This window comes from Fukomys damarensis, unplaced genomic scaffold (assembly GCF_012274545.1).
Source record: "Fukomys damarensis isolate Sample0158 unplaced genomic scaffold, DMR_v1.0_HiC HiC_scaffold_17, whole genome shotgun sequence".
NCBI classification, from domain to species: Eukaryota; Metazoa; Chordata; class Mammalia; order Rodentia; family Bathyergidae; genus Fukomys; species Fukomys damarensis.
This window is the reverse complement of record NW_022900929.1, coordinates 76540288-76556397: the sequence shown is the minus strand read 5'-3', so window position 1 is coordinate 76556397 and position 16110 is coordinate 76540288. Positions and strand designations below refer to the sequence as shown.

At 47.3% G+C, this 16110-nt stretch overlaps 1 protein-coding gene across 8 annotated transcripts in view; it reads right to left on the bottom strand.

Moving 5' to 3' along the window:
* Sema6d (semaphorin 6D) overlaps positions 1–16110 on the bottom strand; it is a 385396-nt gene that overhangs the window by 35999 nt on the left and 333287 nt on the right. For 3 of the 8 annotated variants that reach the window (XM_010632490.3, XM_010632488.3, XM_010632492.3), the window contains exon 1: positions 15742–16102. The exons of 2 other annotated variants lie outside the window; for them this stretch is intronic. The gene's annotated coding sequence lies outside the window, so the exon portion shown is untranslated. Of the gene's footprint in view, positions 1–15741; positions 16105–16110 lie in introns of those variants that run through there. 3 more of the 8 variants (XM_033765210.1, XM_010632486.3, XM_033765213.1) reach the window with 2 other exon arrangements.

The window sequence follows — 16110 nt, the reverse complement described above, 5'->3', positions numbered from 1 at the left end:
TTTTTTTTTTTTTTTTAAGGTACTGGGGATAGAACTCAGGTCCTTGCACTTGTGAGGCAGGCAGCGGAACCACTGAGCTAAATCCCTGGCCCCCAGACCGGCCCTTCATGTTGTACTGGGGTTTGCTGACTATTCCTGTCCATACCATGGACCTGGCCAAATATTTTTATTACCACTCTAGCTCTTAGGTAAAAAATCAGATAATCCTCCTGGATGCCAATATTTATATATTAGAGTTTTAAAGTCTTGGGTATAGATTTGTTTTAAGTGTGGTAAAAGTACCAGACTGAGTTAAATCTCCTGTGGGAAATTAGCATAGAATCTATAGAAAGGAAAAGACAGATCCCAATGAAATGAGCAGAATAATGCCAGCGCTTAATCATTCTGACTTCATGTTGTAAAACCACCAAAAAGCGTGCAAGCCTAGGCTAGAAGTCAAGGGTTTTGGCTACGCAGCTCAGCCTCCTCAGGAGAAGTCCTCTCTTGGACTTCTGTATCTTTGGGTCCCATTATCCTTCTGTCCTAGCTCAGAAAATATGGTCATCATGGTCATAAGCCAGACCCCAGCAAGTCATCGTTTCACTCATATCTTACTGTCTGGATGTTGAGAGATTAACCACTGTGACTCTGGGACCATGTCTGTTCTGCCTTAGTCTGCAAATGAGAAAACCAAGACCCAAGGGGATCAAGGGGCTGCTGGGATATGTGATAGCGTGGGAATTCAGACCCAGAGGTGGTGACTCTGTCCGTCTCCTTTCCTGCAGAGATCAATGCTGAACACTGAAGCAAGGCCTTTGGTGAAGGGGACCTCTTAGGACCGACCATGTGGTTGGTCAGTGCCTGCTGCAGAACACAGCGTGGGCCTCCTCAACCCAACAGTGTTAAGAAACCCAAGACAGTAGAGCAGTTTTGTTTGCTTGTTTGTCTTTCTGAGCCAAGGTCTCCCTCTAGACCCCAGGTTGGCCTTGAACATGCCAGCCTCCTGCCTCAGCCTTCTGAGTGCTGGGATTGTAGGTATGTGTACACGAGTGTACCAGGCAAGCAAAGCATTTCTGTCAGGGGGCTGAGTATCACTGCACAGATCACATGCCCATGAACCTTCAGTTATTCTTTACTGGACTTTGACTCCTCTCAACTAAAAGGAGGAGAAAAATGTCCTTACACACTGAAAATGCTCACAAACTATTGCGTGGCTAAGTGAAAGGATGAAGAAGCGAAATGGTGCAGATGGAGAAGCACTTAGAAAGCTACCACTGAGATTTAGGGCTACATCCACCAGGATCCCTTGGCTCAACGCTGAAGGGTCTGAAAACATCTCACAGCACAATAAACCTCCCAGCCCCACCCTGAACTCCTGGCCATGAATACAGGTGGTCACGCCATTGTGCTTTGATGTGCTAAGAAATACCATGCTCTTACCAAAGTTGTTCTTGCCTTTTTTTCTGACTCCACGCCACCCAGATGTGCTTTTGGAGCCAAGCCACATGCAAAACCTATAAGCCTTTCATGGTTGAGCATTTCATATATTGCCGGATGTCCTTGATTGGAAAATAAAAATTATAGTGGTAACAAAGTGACTCCAAATTTACTGAGTTTTAACTATATTGGATTGCTTAGTAATCTATGGTGTGCATATCTTTCTTCCGAAAGACATCACAATATCCCTACGAGGTAGAAACATTATCCTAACCTTCCAGTGAGGAAACTACTGTACTCAGACTATAGGAGATGCAGTGACAGAACTAGAATTTGAACACGAGACCATTTGGATTCATGGGGAGTAACTGTAACCACGGGGAAGGGAAATCATGCCGAGAATAAAAAGAACAGTGGCGTCTATTTTCAGTTAAGGTACAAGGCTTTTACTTGATAAAATCCATGCGAAGTTTCACCTTGGCGAACAACAATGCAACTTATAAAACACTCAAAGTAGAAATTTCAGATATTGAAAACCCAGGCAATTAATTTTTATAGCCTGATACAAAGGCGGGTCAGCTGCACAAAGAGTGGTAAAGGAGGAGCCTTCTCACTTGCGCATATTTTATGGCACGCTAGGCCTGCAGAGAGGATAAACACTGGAGTGAAGGAAGACTGTGCCTGGCTGCGATGCCCCAGGAAAATTAAAGAATGGTAATTTCCTCAGTAGATACAGGATTTATCACACAGAACAGAAACACATGCAACTTTAACTTCAGAGTTTCATAGCTTATTTTTTTAAGTAGAAACCATGAGAAAATATGAATTTATAAGTATGCAATGTCTTACAGCACTTGAGAGAATTCAGTTGGTGTTCCTGTCTCCACCTCTCTGGAGATAAAAGTGCCTTCCTAATTGTGGCTCATATTTACTGTGAGGCGTTCACTTGTTAACCTGTTAGGAGTATCTTATTTCTCCTTTAAACAAGCTGAAGGAAGACAAGACACATGGTAAAGGAAAACTCATTTTACATATTCTGTCTATAGATTAGTAACATTTTTCTCAAATGTATCATTCACCTTGTTAATTGGTGAATTGAAGGCAAATTCCATCCCAGGTATTTAAAGCTTTCACAAGGTGGCAGAGAAAACTTTTGTACCTTGGAGGTATCCATATAAGTATTTATGTAGTGTGCACTGTGTGTATATCGTATGTCCACACCTACCAGTGCACAAATACAGATGCTCTGAGCAAATGCTGATTTTGTTCATGTGTCCATGGCTAAGCCAGTCTCCCCCCATCCGGGTCAATGGTGGTGGTCCAGGGCTGCTTTAGGAGACATGACGGTTTTTAAGGAGGCCAAAAGGAAAGGTTTTCTGGGGAGAGCTGGCCTCTTGAGCTGTTGAATTCTTACATAGAACATGCAATTCTTGTCAGGAACAAGAAAAGCGCTAGGTAAGAAAAAGGCCAGCAAGTTGAACATGGTAAAAGAGACCATGGAAAGCTTGGAGTCTTTGGTGGCTTTGTTTATCCAAAGGTTTAATTAACCCTGAAGCCATCCCATCTTATGACTTCTTATTTAGCATGTTAGTAAGATCTTAATTGTTTAAACAATTTTGGATTGGATGCTCTGTTATTTGCAGTCTCAAGCATTGTAACGATGGGAAATCCAAAATGCTAAGCACTGGAGAGTGTTCTGAGAACTGACAAGGCAGGTTTTCATGCAACACCTCTGTTTGATTTCATAACTCTTTAAGAATTTTTCTCCATATTATAGGAAAGGAAATGAATACTCAGAGAAACTAGTGATATACCCAATTTCTCACATGGAAGAAGCAGACTGGACAGGATTCCAACCTAAGTCTGTCTTCCAAGGCTACCGTTCCAAACCGCTGTGGGTATGAGTGCCTGTGTCGAAGTGTTACATTCTTTGTGTGTTTATACTTATGTTCACCACATACAGTAAAGCTGGCATCTACGTAGCAGGCATTTCTCCCATTTTTGAGTCTGATAAATCACTAAAGATACTCGGAGTACTTAATGAAATAAATCAAATGGCAAAAACTAGTGTCTGCATTGGAAGTTACTTACTTACCTGCCTTCTCATGGGTCAGAAAATGCAAACACTGAAGTCCTGTCCCTAGCTGAAACCTTAGATGTCACCTGGATTATATACTTAGCCAACTCGCAGAGTGATCAGGCCTAATGAAGATGTGGCTTTAGGACAGTTATATCTCTAAACAAATTGCCCCAGTCCCCTCTTAGCCACAGATTTGCTTTCCTTGGTTTCAGTTACCTGTGGTCAACCGCAGTCTGAAAATATTAACTGGGAAGTTGCAGAAATACACTATTTGCAAGGTTTCATTTGAGCTTTGTTCTGAACGGTGTGATGAAATCTCCCAGCAACCCACTCGGTCTTCCCTATGCCACATGGGAGGGGAACTCCCCCCGTCCTGGTGTGCATGCTGTACACGCCTCCTGCCTTGGTCACTGAGTAGCTGTCTCAAGGTTCAGACGCGCTGGTGCACTATCACAGTGGTGCTTATGTTCAAGAAACCCCTATTTCACTCAACAATGGACCAAAGCACAGGCATGGGAATCCTGACAATTACAATTCACCAGAGGCACCAACAAGTGCTACCTTTAAGTGGCAAAAATACAGTAAGATATTTTGAGATAGTGCAATCATGTTCCCTTAACATCAATGAACATGATTATAGTGGTTTTATTATTGTTGTTATTAATGCCTTGCTGTGCCCAATTTATAAATTAACCTTTATGATGCATATGCATGCATGAGTAAAAATATAGTACACACAGATTTGGGGTACTATCTGGGATCTCAGGCACCCACTGAATGCATAAGGGATAACCGCTGCTTTTGGTGAAAGATGACAAATTCATTTTGTGGGGACTTTCACACACCCTCCTTTTTTTAAACAGGAGATGCTGTGACTCAATAAAGACATCCTGTTTATCCCCGATCCTGGGTACAAGTCTACAAGTTTCTGAAACACAGCAGCAACAGCCACAACCAGTAAGTCAGGTTTAGCTCTATATCCTGAAACTCATCTGTCCTCCTGGTTCCTCTGCACGTTCAGGGGGAAGGGCCTCTTCAGGGACACCTGAAAAATCACACAGACGTTGTGCAATGGTAAGGTATCAACCCCCGAGAGCAGAATGAGGTGCAATTACCGCTAACTGAAAATACTATCTATGCACTTCTGAAAATTGAGTCTAAAAACTATATTAGCACAGTGAAGTTTAAGTGATCCCGAAAGAAAAGGGCAAAGCGTTATAAAATGTAAATGGCAATAATAAATTTGAGAAGTTGGACTATCTGTGTGTCTGTCTTTTTATACAAATAGCTATATCCACGTCCACAAAGTGGATTCATAGTTTTAAAAATTGCCATTATATTCGATTTTACAACCCAGGTAGCAGAAATATGTAGATACACATAGCATTGAAGAATCCTATTGTGAGAAGCTTGGCAAGCCACTCAGTCTTTGCTGTCCATCCCCAGCGCTCTTTATTCTGAGGAGTAAACAGGCCAGCAAGGCCTGGGGCCTCATGACAGATACCTGGTGGCCAGTAGTTGAGGAAAGCTAGATTTCCAGACTCCCAGCTCTGTGTTCCTACTCCTTCAAACTGCTGACAACCTTTTCACGGATGTGGTCACATTCTAAACGTCAAAAGCACATAGGGCTGGGGATTTAGCTCAGTGGCACCTCGCCTGCTTTGCAAGTGCCAGTTCCTAAGTCCGATCCCCAGTACCGCAAAACAACCATAACAACAACAACAGCACATTAATCATTGGGCATCAGCTAAGTACCTAGCAGAAAGAGGAGAGGGAGGAATGGGCATGAAGAAAGGGGCCCTCTGATAAATTTCCACTGTTCCTGGAGACCCGGCAGAACCCAGGCTGCTGCGTTAGGGACTGATCTCAAGGGACACCAAGCTGGGCTTGATCATACACTGCTGGGTGGGGAGCCACAGTTTTCCCTGAGGAAAACTGAGGCCCATCTACTGGCCAAGAGACAGTGTCAGAGCCAGCAAAGGACAGGATGGTCACCTCTTCACTTCCGGTGCTGCACCTGCAGTTCCACTAACATGCTTGGCTGCAGACCTGAGGCCACCAAAATGGTCCTCCAGTCCCCAAAATGCTCCTTTACCCGGGAGAAACCAACAGGAGTCCCTCTAAGTTCAATCAGGTAAGCAGTATCCACTCCCACGAAAGAGATGAATGATCTATGCAGTTTGCTTAGTACAAAGCATATGTAAAGATCAGTAAGGTTACTGTGTGCATTGTTACTAACGATGACAACTATACTTAAAAGCCCCTAATTGATTATTCTAAAGGCAACAGAGCTCCTTTCACCACTGCTCATGCCCTGTGATTTTATCGTTTCCTCCACTGATTAAATTGAGAAGGTTTACGGTGAGTGGTTGAGATCATAGGCTTTGAAGTCAGACCCTGGCCTGCGCTCACTTTACCCGTGCACTCCCAGGAAGGCACTGAACTGAGGCAGGCAGAATAAGGTGCTCAGCCCTCTAAGATGCCCGCGTTTGACTCCTTGGACCCTGTGGATATGCTTTCTGACGGGGCAAGAGGGACTCTGCAGACGGGATGGAGGGCCTTAAAGCAGAGAGATTACGCTGAACTACGCGAGTGAACCCAGTGTAACCACAAGGATCCCTCACATTCGGAAGAGGGGGGCCAAAGAGTTAAGAGGCAAATAGTCAAGCAGAGCTGGCTTCACAGGTTTGCTGGCTCTGCACATGGAGGAAAGGGCCAAAGAGAAGGAGCGAAGACAGCTCGGGGCTGTGGAAGGCAAGGACGGGGGGGGGGGGAAGACTCCCCAATCGGATGCCTCCGTGTTGGCCCAGTGAGATCCGTTTCGGACTCCTCACTTCCAGCTCAATATGGCAATAAACTTCATATTGTTCTGGGCCCCTCTGTTTATAGCCATCTGCTGTGACAGCCTTCGGAAACTAACTGCTGTTCCTTGGGCCTGTGAGTCCTCTTCTACAAACGAGGGATAAAAACGTATGTGTCCCTACAGGCTGAGACGACAGTGAGAGGAGCGGAAAAGCACTCGGTGCTGCCACCACTAAGAACTCCATAAACGCTAGGTCGCTCCTTGCACGCCTTTATCCTTTAGGAATATAAATTCACACATCCCCGATGGCGGTCAACAGCGCTTCCAGAAAGTGGACTGCGTTTGTACCCTAATAACGCCCGCTCTGGAGCAGCTCTCAGCGGGTTTCCCCGCAAGCACGGTCACCCACACTGTGCTCATGACCGCGGTGGGGCCCTGGGGTTCCAGGGGTGGCTTCCGGGATCGCTCAGAGGCCGGGTCTGTAGGCTGTGGCTGGAGCATTCGGGCACCTGCTTCCAAACAGGCGCGACTTAGGGGAATCAGCGGGCCTACACAGAAGCTTAACAGGAAACAGAAACGGGAAAGCCAGCCGAGGACGGCCCTAACTAGTGCGAACCCGACCATTCCCATGTGACTTCTGCCCCCGGGCCTACAGCCCCCTCTCTTCCAAGCGCCACCATACTCTTTCTAATGCATCGAGTCAATTGTGCAAAGCACAAGGGGGAAAAAAATCCCATCCTGGCCGCAGCAGGCAATCACCTTCTGCCCTGAAGCATGAAGTTTGATTACCCTTTATCTCAGTTTATCATTAAATCAAAAACTGTTGATATGAAGTCTGCCCAGGGCTCCATTTATGAAATGATATGGGCCAGTCAGCAGAATACACCGCGGCCCTTTCTTTTTCATAATTTAAGATCTTTTGCAAACTGTTTTTTTAAAAAAGCCTCTTTAGCTTTGAGCAGATTTGATTACTTGCTTCACTCTTTTGAGAGCCAGCTGAGAGGTCTCTGGCTCCTAACATCCTCCCTATGCAGCAGGCAAGAGGTCGCTGCTCTACTCAGTGGCCCTGTGACATTATCCTTGAAGTTTTGGAGTGGTTTCCCTCAAAGCATGGTAATTATGCAATGCCATGACTTGACTGGGGTGTTTATTTAAAAAGAAATGCAGACTTTTACCTGGACATGGTAACACATGCTTATAATCTCAGTACTCTGGGAGGCTGAGGCAGGAGGGTTATAAATATGAGTCCAGCTGGGACAACCTAGTGAGATGCTGTCTCAAAGTGAAAAATGGGAAAGGGCTGGGGATGTAGCTCAGTGCTAAGGCCCTGGGTTCAATCTCCAGCGTGCCCTGCCTCCACCCCCCCAAAAAAAAAAGAAAAAGAAAAAGAAAAGAAAAACAGAAATTCCCCTGATCTACTCCAGACCCAGAAAAACAGATCCATCAAGCCAGAATTCTGGGAATATGCATTCAAACCCTGTGTGATTTCTTTTCATGACTTTTTAAGTTTAAGGGCTATGGAATAGGCCAGAGGGAAGAGTGACAACATGGACAGATTTTAAAAGTGTGTCTGAATTTTTATGTTGTTATTCAAGTTTCACCAGCTCAGGGGACACCGGAGGAGGATGAACGTCAATGATCTAGGTCTGTCCTTTGGGGTACCCAACAGTGGGGGGCAGATTTCGGACCCCATGATTCTGGGGCACCAAGAGGTGGGGTGGGGCTTTGGGCTGCGCAGCCAGGTCGGCAGCTGCTCTCCAGGCCCTTGGACCCCTCCTGCCACATCCCTGCACAGCCTGGCTAGGTCTCCAGCAGGTGTGGCAACAGAGCTGCAGTGGAACTGGCTCCAGGGCTCTGTGTCAGTTAGAGATGTGATAAGATTGCAGGTGGAAAGACAGCACAGGCTAAAAGCACCCCGTCTGGAGCCAGCCTACATTTATTTTTATTTAACAGACACTGATGTATTTATAGCACTCACTACATGCCAGGCACTATATAAGTCTTCTTCAAATATTAATTCACGTCTGTCTCACAACACCCTTGGAGGTCGGTGCTATCACCATCATCCACCATGTATTTGTGTGTGTGTGTGTGTGTGTGTGTGTGTGTGTGTATACTAGGGATTAGATCCAGGGCCTCTACAGTGAGCTACATTCCAAACCCTTTCCTTCTGGCTTTTGACACAGGGCCTTGATAAGTCACCAAGTTACTCAGGCTGTGATCCTCCTGCCTCAGCTTCCCAGGGTGCAGGGATTACAGGTGTGTGCCATCATGTTAGGTACATCTTTCATCTTTTCTACGGCAAAACTGCAACTCAAAGAGGTTGGATAACTGGCTCAAGATCACATGGCATTATCAGCCACACAGCCAGAATTCTCATCTCCCACTACCTGTCCTGGAACCCAGCCTGTGGTGCCACCACTTACCAGCTGTTTGACTTCGGGAACACTGCTCACCTCCTGTGCCTCAGTTTCCCCCAGTGTAAATAAGAGTATTATTACTAAGAGAAGACAGCACCCTCACCACAGCAGCTCCTGGCTGTCCTCTTACATTCTGAGGGGGGCGTGAAGATTCAATTAGATAACACATTGAGAGGGCTCGGCATGGGGCCAGGGCACACGGTGTGCACTCAGTAAGTGCTCTCTGTTATTATTAGTCCTGCTGAGCCCGGGTGGTTTATTTTAGGTTCCGTCTGGGGCAACTGTCTCAGGGTAGGGCCAGGCAGCTTGCCCTTGACTCCAACGACCAACTGGGAGGGAGCCAGACCCTACAGGCTAAAAAGGGTCTCTGTTTCATGTCACCAGAATACCCTCCAGGAGGTCCCCACCCTGGGCCTGTTCATGCTTAATCCTCTTTCTCTGTCCATCCAAATTGTACTTTTTCTGACTGATCCTGAATTGGCAGGGATACCTCAAACTTATATTCTTCTCCGGGACTGTCATGGAACCGTTAACTTGGAAAAGACAACACAGACGAGGGAACGCTGCCCCACTGGAGAAACTCTCGGCAGAGCAATGGGCTCAGCATTCCCTCATGTAACTAACCATTCTCGTTTTACTTTTCCTTTATTATGGGTTCCAAACAGCATGCTCCTACTGTACTGCAGGCCTTCTGGTCTTTCCTCCCATGAAGCTTCTCTGAACTATTAAACTTAACTGCACGTTGATTATGACTTATGTTAACTCAAGGGTGGCGGCGGCCCAAAGAAGCCTGGCTGGAGAGGCGTTGGGCTCAGGGAGGGGAAGAAGCAGAGAGAGTGCAGAAGGCATGGAAGGGATTCGGGGAGCCGCTGAAGGCACTTAAAGGTCAGACCTGCAAGGGGCACCGTGTTCCCAGAGACCCTCAGATATGGGTCATCCCCGGAAGTAGTAAGAGCTCTCCGAATTGTTTCCACTCTGATAAGAAGAGACGGCTGCAGCCCAACCCATTCCTTGCAGTTCACCGAGCTCGCTAGGCTGGACCTGCAGTGAAATCCAATGTCACTGGGCAGCACATGTAGTAAGATACGTGCTGCACGCCTGCGCTGCTCACCCTGCTGCCTTACAGAGGGGACGGAGCCTGCCACCCACGCTGCATCCGCTCGCTTGACCACCTATTTGCTCTCCCACTTCCTGGGCGCTCCGTTCCAAACACCCACGCGCACACGCACTTGCTCTTTATGGGAGTCTGTGCCTCTATTCTCTTCAGGTACAACAACAACAGCAACAACAACAACAAAGACAAAGCCAGTGAAGCAGCAACCTTCCCGCTTGGTTCTACTGAGCAGCTGTGAGGACGGTCTTCAGGCCAGTGGGGGAGACAAATCATGCTCTCCCTGTAAGGTGTCTGTGCACCACAGATTGGGGGGCGCAGCTGACGTGAGGCTTCACTTCTGAACACCGAGTGATCTACTGAACCGCCACCAGGTTGATCCCATTCACTCTGGTGGCTTAGGCTGTGGCGCCATCCCTGAGAAGCACTCAGTGATCTCTCTGGACTGCACATCCCACTCCTCGGTACACCCCAAACACAGCTCTGCTGTAGGTGCGCATCCAAATGTGGACAGATAATTCCGACCCCGCTCCGCTCCGCCCCAAGCTCTGGCCTAAGCCATTCTCTATGCCTGGAATGCCCTCCCCTCAGCACTGCCCACCTGTCCGAATCCCAATTCTACCTCATTCAAGGACTGGCTCAAATATCAGTCAGTCCACAGAGCCTCGCCGGACCACCCCAACCAGAAATAACCTCTCCTCTCAGTCTCGCAGGTGTGCAGTGTCTCCTCTGGCACTTCACAGCACACCCTGTTTGCATGCCGTGGCTCTCTACAGCCCTCAGAAGATCCTTCAGCTCTGGGAGGGCTCCGGACCCTCTCTAAACCCAGCCCCCTGCACCTATCTGCAGAGTAGACACTTGGGAAAACCAAAGCTTGCCCTAGGAATGGCAGAGAAACAGACACTACAGCCTTCCTTACCCGTTTTCTGGCCACTCTTTCTTCTCCTGTAGCTTTCATGATTTTTTTTTTTGCCCAGGGAGGCTTGGGAACTCAGTAATAAGTGTAGGCAACTCTAGACACCAAAAATACTTACAAAGACACTGCCCCTTGCAAGTGGGGAGGCCAAGGGAGGAAGAGTGGGGGTCCCCGGTTTGCTGACAGCCTGCTCCTGGCAACGGAAGTGCTATTTTCTCAAAGAACTTCATCTGCTCGGGTGGCTGTGCAACCGTTCCTCGGTAGAGTGGGAAGTCCTGACTTTATTTTTAAGTACAGACTCCAATAATAGGCTGAGTAATTGCATATCTTCCAGAGGCCTTATTATACATGTACCAACATATTGAACTTTTAGAACCCTTATTTCCTTCCCGTAAATATATGTTGGAAACCTTAAATTTCAGCATTATGTGGAGTGGCAATGAGTATTTGGCCTTTTGTTCCCTCTCAAGGTATCTTGAATAGAGCACAAACTATAAACAAAAAAAATGCTAATGCAAGAGAGGCAATTTCTCCACAATGTGGCTGATTCCTCCTATAGGTTAATGGGCCTCCTACAACTATCACTAAGTAAAATATGTGGTTCTGTAAAAGACACAGCCCAACATCAGGGGTGCACTTACCACCCAGTGCCTTATGGTAGAATGGCTCACACTGTCTTTGCTGATGGGGCCCATAAATACTCCTGGGAAAGGGGAAGGCACAGAATAGATCTTCTGGGTCAGGAAATGAATGTCAACCGCACCCAGACGCAGAAGCTCTTTTGGATAGAGAGTGGTGAAAATTGCCGTTTGTCCCATCCCACTGTAATCCTAGACAGGGAAGCCTAACCTGAAGAAAAACAGTGGGAGAAGGAACTCTTCTGTGATACTTGAAAAGAACAATGTGTCCTTTATTTGGCCAACAGGAATAAAAAGGCAAGAATACTACAAAATGATTCAGTTTAGAAAAAAGGTTATGATGAACGAATGCACCCATCCAGGTAATACTTCATTCAATATAAAAATTTCCCCTTCCAAAACATGATTCACAGTGAGAAATAGCAAAGGGACAGAAATGACACAGTGGGGTGTGTTTCCATGATAAATCCAGTGCAGCGGTGAAAGTGTGAAGGATGTGTTCAAAGGCCTGAGCGACAATCCTGACTCCAGGGCCTCCCCACTGTGTGTCCATCAGAAAATGACTTAAAGTTCAGTTGCATGCTTTCTTCTTTGCTAAAGCAGTGACAATAACTGAACCTATTTCATGCAATATTCTTAGGGGTACGTGATAGAAGCACGATGGTGTCTCGACGCAAATGAGCAGAAATAGCATCAGGGTTAGGCGGGGTGGTTGTGCCCCTGCTCCTCCCAGCTGTGTTGTGGTTAATTTCATCAGTCAGTGTGAGGAAGACAAGATAAAATACCAACTAACTGACACCAAGACATGAGCTGGTCTTTCTTGTGCATGTCAAACTCCAGAAGTAGTATTCCTAGTTATAAAAGTTTAGAAAACAAATGGAAAGGCTTCTCTATCTCTCCTAAAATGGCGCCCACATGCTGCATGGATAGCTTACTAAGAAAGAAAGGAGCAAACAGAGCACAAGAAAGTGCTAAAAGGCATGGGTGCTGATGGACATACATCTGTACTCCGTTCCATCATGAGTCTGTTGTGGAAAGGAAGGAAGCAATAGCAAAGCACCAGGCAGGTCTTCCTCCATCTTCAGCCACATGGGGTTCCAGACTAAGGCGCCTTCATTCTTTTCCTCACTTTTGCACAGAGTGTGGGTGACGGGGGTCTGAACGGCTCCACTAGCTCTGCGTTTCTGGTGGTTTTGTCACATGAAGCCCGGAGAGTCCTTGGGAGTTCACAGAAGGTTGAGAAGATGCCTCCCAGGTATAGCGTGCCTGGGCAAGCCAGCAGGGCCTGTGGGCAGGTGCACATCCAGCCCTGGATGTGAGGCTGGCACAGGTTGCAGAACGATGGAAACTTCCTGTTCTTGGTGTTAACTTTAGTTACCACAGCCAGGCAGCGCTGCCAGTGGTATGGAAGGAAAAATTGCTGTAGCCAGCTGTGCTGTTCACAGTCGGATGGATTCTGTGTAGCTCCAAATGGTGACACAGCCAGCAGCCTGTTGTAGCCAAGGACAGAATGATGGATGAGCTACACACTGTGTCCAAGTAGAGGGAATGGCAGGAGTTCACTTCAGGGTCGTTAAAATGCTAATCTGGGTGAGTAAACAAAAGCCTAACAGAAGAGAAAAGTTTGAGAAGTAAGTACACCTCATGGGGGATCCGGGAGGCCCACAGATCGGATGGCCTTGGCTACTTTAGGGCTGCTTTTCAAAGAAAGTTTAGTCATTTTCCTGTTGGGAAAAATGGAAGCAGTTTCAACACTTTTGTGGTCAGGCTCTGAGGTGGAAAAGAGCCAACAGCAGCCCCCTCAACTGTAAAGTGGTACAGTATGCTTAATACAGTTATGCGATTTTTATTCTCACCATGTGGCACGGGAATAAATGAAAGCCCTCCCTCCCCCATGGAAGTTGGCAGCTGTTCACGAAGCCATTGGCATCCCGAGCCGGAGGCTTTGGTAGATTTTCACACTAAGTCTCCGTTCACATAAGACCCAGAAATTGCCCATCTCCCTCTCTAATGACAGATTCGATACACCAACTATACCAACAGTATACAGTATCAGCTCTAGTCTTAAAAGCAGGATGGCTGGACCACTGTAAATATTTGGTGAAGACCATCTTGCTTTAAACTCTCTAGGATTAAATAATGTGCTTCAAAAGAAAGATGTGTGGTTCTGATTCTTGCCAAGTGATCTGTGCTGCTGCTACTCTATTTCTTTTTACCCTTGTTCATGGTGAATATACAGAAACACATCCTGCCCACCGGGAGCTGAATCACTGGCTACCACAGCTCCTGCCAAAGGACAGGTACTCAGTAAATACTGCCTGGTTGGCATGCTCCATTTGCCTCTTGCTTCCTGAGAAATGAATCTAGAATGTGCAAACTTAAAGCCTATTAATTGAAATAAAAGACAGTGCTTTATCTTACAATATGCTAAGGAAGGAGTTGGCCTCCTATGGTTACACTAATAATGGCTAGGCAAGCAGCCAGGCTCTTAGCTCCCATAAAATGCATCAGAAGAGTGAAAAACGACCCTATTTCAGATGCATTTTTCACTCTTTGCATCTCAGTGAAACTCACTGCAAGAGCAATGACTAAGCTCATCACCAGGGCTCATTATGGTGGAGTAGCAAGCAGTGAAGAACTTCTCCGGGTCCTCAGCCACTGTGGGCCTCCGTGGGAATCAGAGCTCTGGCTCCGTTTCCTTGCTCGTGGCCACAGGAAGCACCACACAAGCTGTGGGTGCGGAAGCCCACTCTCCCCAAAACAGCCCAGGATGGAGCCCCACACAGCCTCCAGCGAGCAGACCACAGCCCTTCGGACTTCTAAGTTGCTGGGACTCTAAGGACACACAGTCTCGCGACACAGTGTCTTCCCGATCCATCAAACCAGGGAGACATGACCAGATGGCGCTCGGAGGGCACCGAGAATTTTCTTTTTAAAGCGGGCAAAATGCCCACAAGTCTAAATCAAACTCAAGTTAACCAGCTGTCTGGCGATGGGGAAGTCACCGTATTCCTGGCACACCGTCCTGCATCGCACAGATGTTCCTCAAAGTAGGTTCTCTAGGTAGGATCCCTCTAGAATTGAGTCTAGGTGGTGACATTCTGTGGGATCCAGTTAGAAATGGTAGTAGGTTGCTAATCCAACTAAATGGGCCAATGGAAGAAGCACATTTTGAGAATCTTAGGGTCCTCTGTTAAACTGTCTTCCAGAGGCCACATTCTAGAGACCTAAACAAAAGCAGAAACACTTAACTATGAAAAACAACTCAGCTACGGCTGAGCTATCATTTATTTATCTTAAGATGTCTGGGTTTGTTGCAATATAGACCAAATTAAAGAGCTTATCTAACCATTCCTATTTATCCAAGCCAGAGTAGATGTTTGTGTAACATCTACCAGTTTGACAGAATGCGCCTGCCACTCACGAGGTCAAACACGACTGCACACAACTTCATTTCCTCAGCTAAGATACTTAAGACAGGGAGGGCATTTGCTTTTTAACAGCACTAATAAACCAGCATCACAACCCATCGTGTAAAACCGCTGAAAGGACAGTCAAATCCTCCCTGGAGCTGTCTGAACAAGATTTCACAATACTATACAAAAAGAACCCTTGGAAAATCTCCCCCGAAGGAATATGTCTCCCATTCCGGGGGTCAGAGAACACACCAGTTTAGAAAAATATTAAACCTTTTCGTAGGACTTCAGTCTTGTAATAAACAAAAGCAATTCACTTTATCATCCCACACGTTAAGCAGAGAGAAGGACATTTCAAACACAATGCCCATCCTCTTTCGCTGCAGACTTAAGATTCTTACCAGCCAGAAGTTTGGGAAAGATTGCCCCAGACATTCCCCCAAAGTAACCGGAAACACTACGGTTATTTTCAAGGGAAAGAGGCCGCTGTAGTGGCGGACAGAAGGTCCAATTACTGTTTGCAAAGTGTCCCAACGAATCCACAATAATGGTACGCTGTTCCCTCGGCGAGCCTGGCCAGGAGACGCTGGGATGCTAGAATTTCTGCGTGCAGCCCTGGGTTCCTCTAACGCTGTAATTCACAGCTGGCTACCACGGCCCAGAGCTCCATGACGTTTAGCTTTTTACAAGCCCAGGATTTAAACAATCACCGGACAGCCACGGTCCCGGTCGTCACCGAGCATAAATTTCTCAAACCCCATTTCTCGTTCGCACCTCCAGGTCCTTTACGACCTTTCCTTTCAATCCAGGAGTTCTCCATGACATTTAGGGGAAGCTCTAAGCCTTCCCAAATCACCCAAGGTGGGCTGCTGTCTCCTTTTTTGCAGACCACAGACAAACATATCCCCGCTGTCAAGACAGGGAAATAAAAGTTTCCCTACCTTCCCCGAAAGGCACCATGACCCGCGCGCCGCGGTTCCCTCCCGGCTGCAGGACACCCCGGCCGGCTCCGGAGAGGGGCTCAAGCGGCACCGACTGTTCCGGATTTGTTTCCATCCATAATTGATGGGGAGATGAGCGCGTCACACGTCTCAGCGCGCAGCTCTGGCCGCTTGGCGGAGACCCTGTCCGAGAAGCTTCCGCAACGCATTTGCAGCCGGAGAACAAAGCGCGGAAAGTTGCCGAGGAGAGTAGCCCGGGAGGAGGATCGGGGCGCCCGGAGGGAGGTGGGCAGCTCGGCCGCCGCAGGGGAGGAGACGCAGGGAGGGTGGAAAGGGGTGGCCCCGCTCGGGAACGCGGACGGGGTGGCC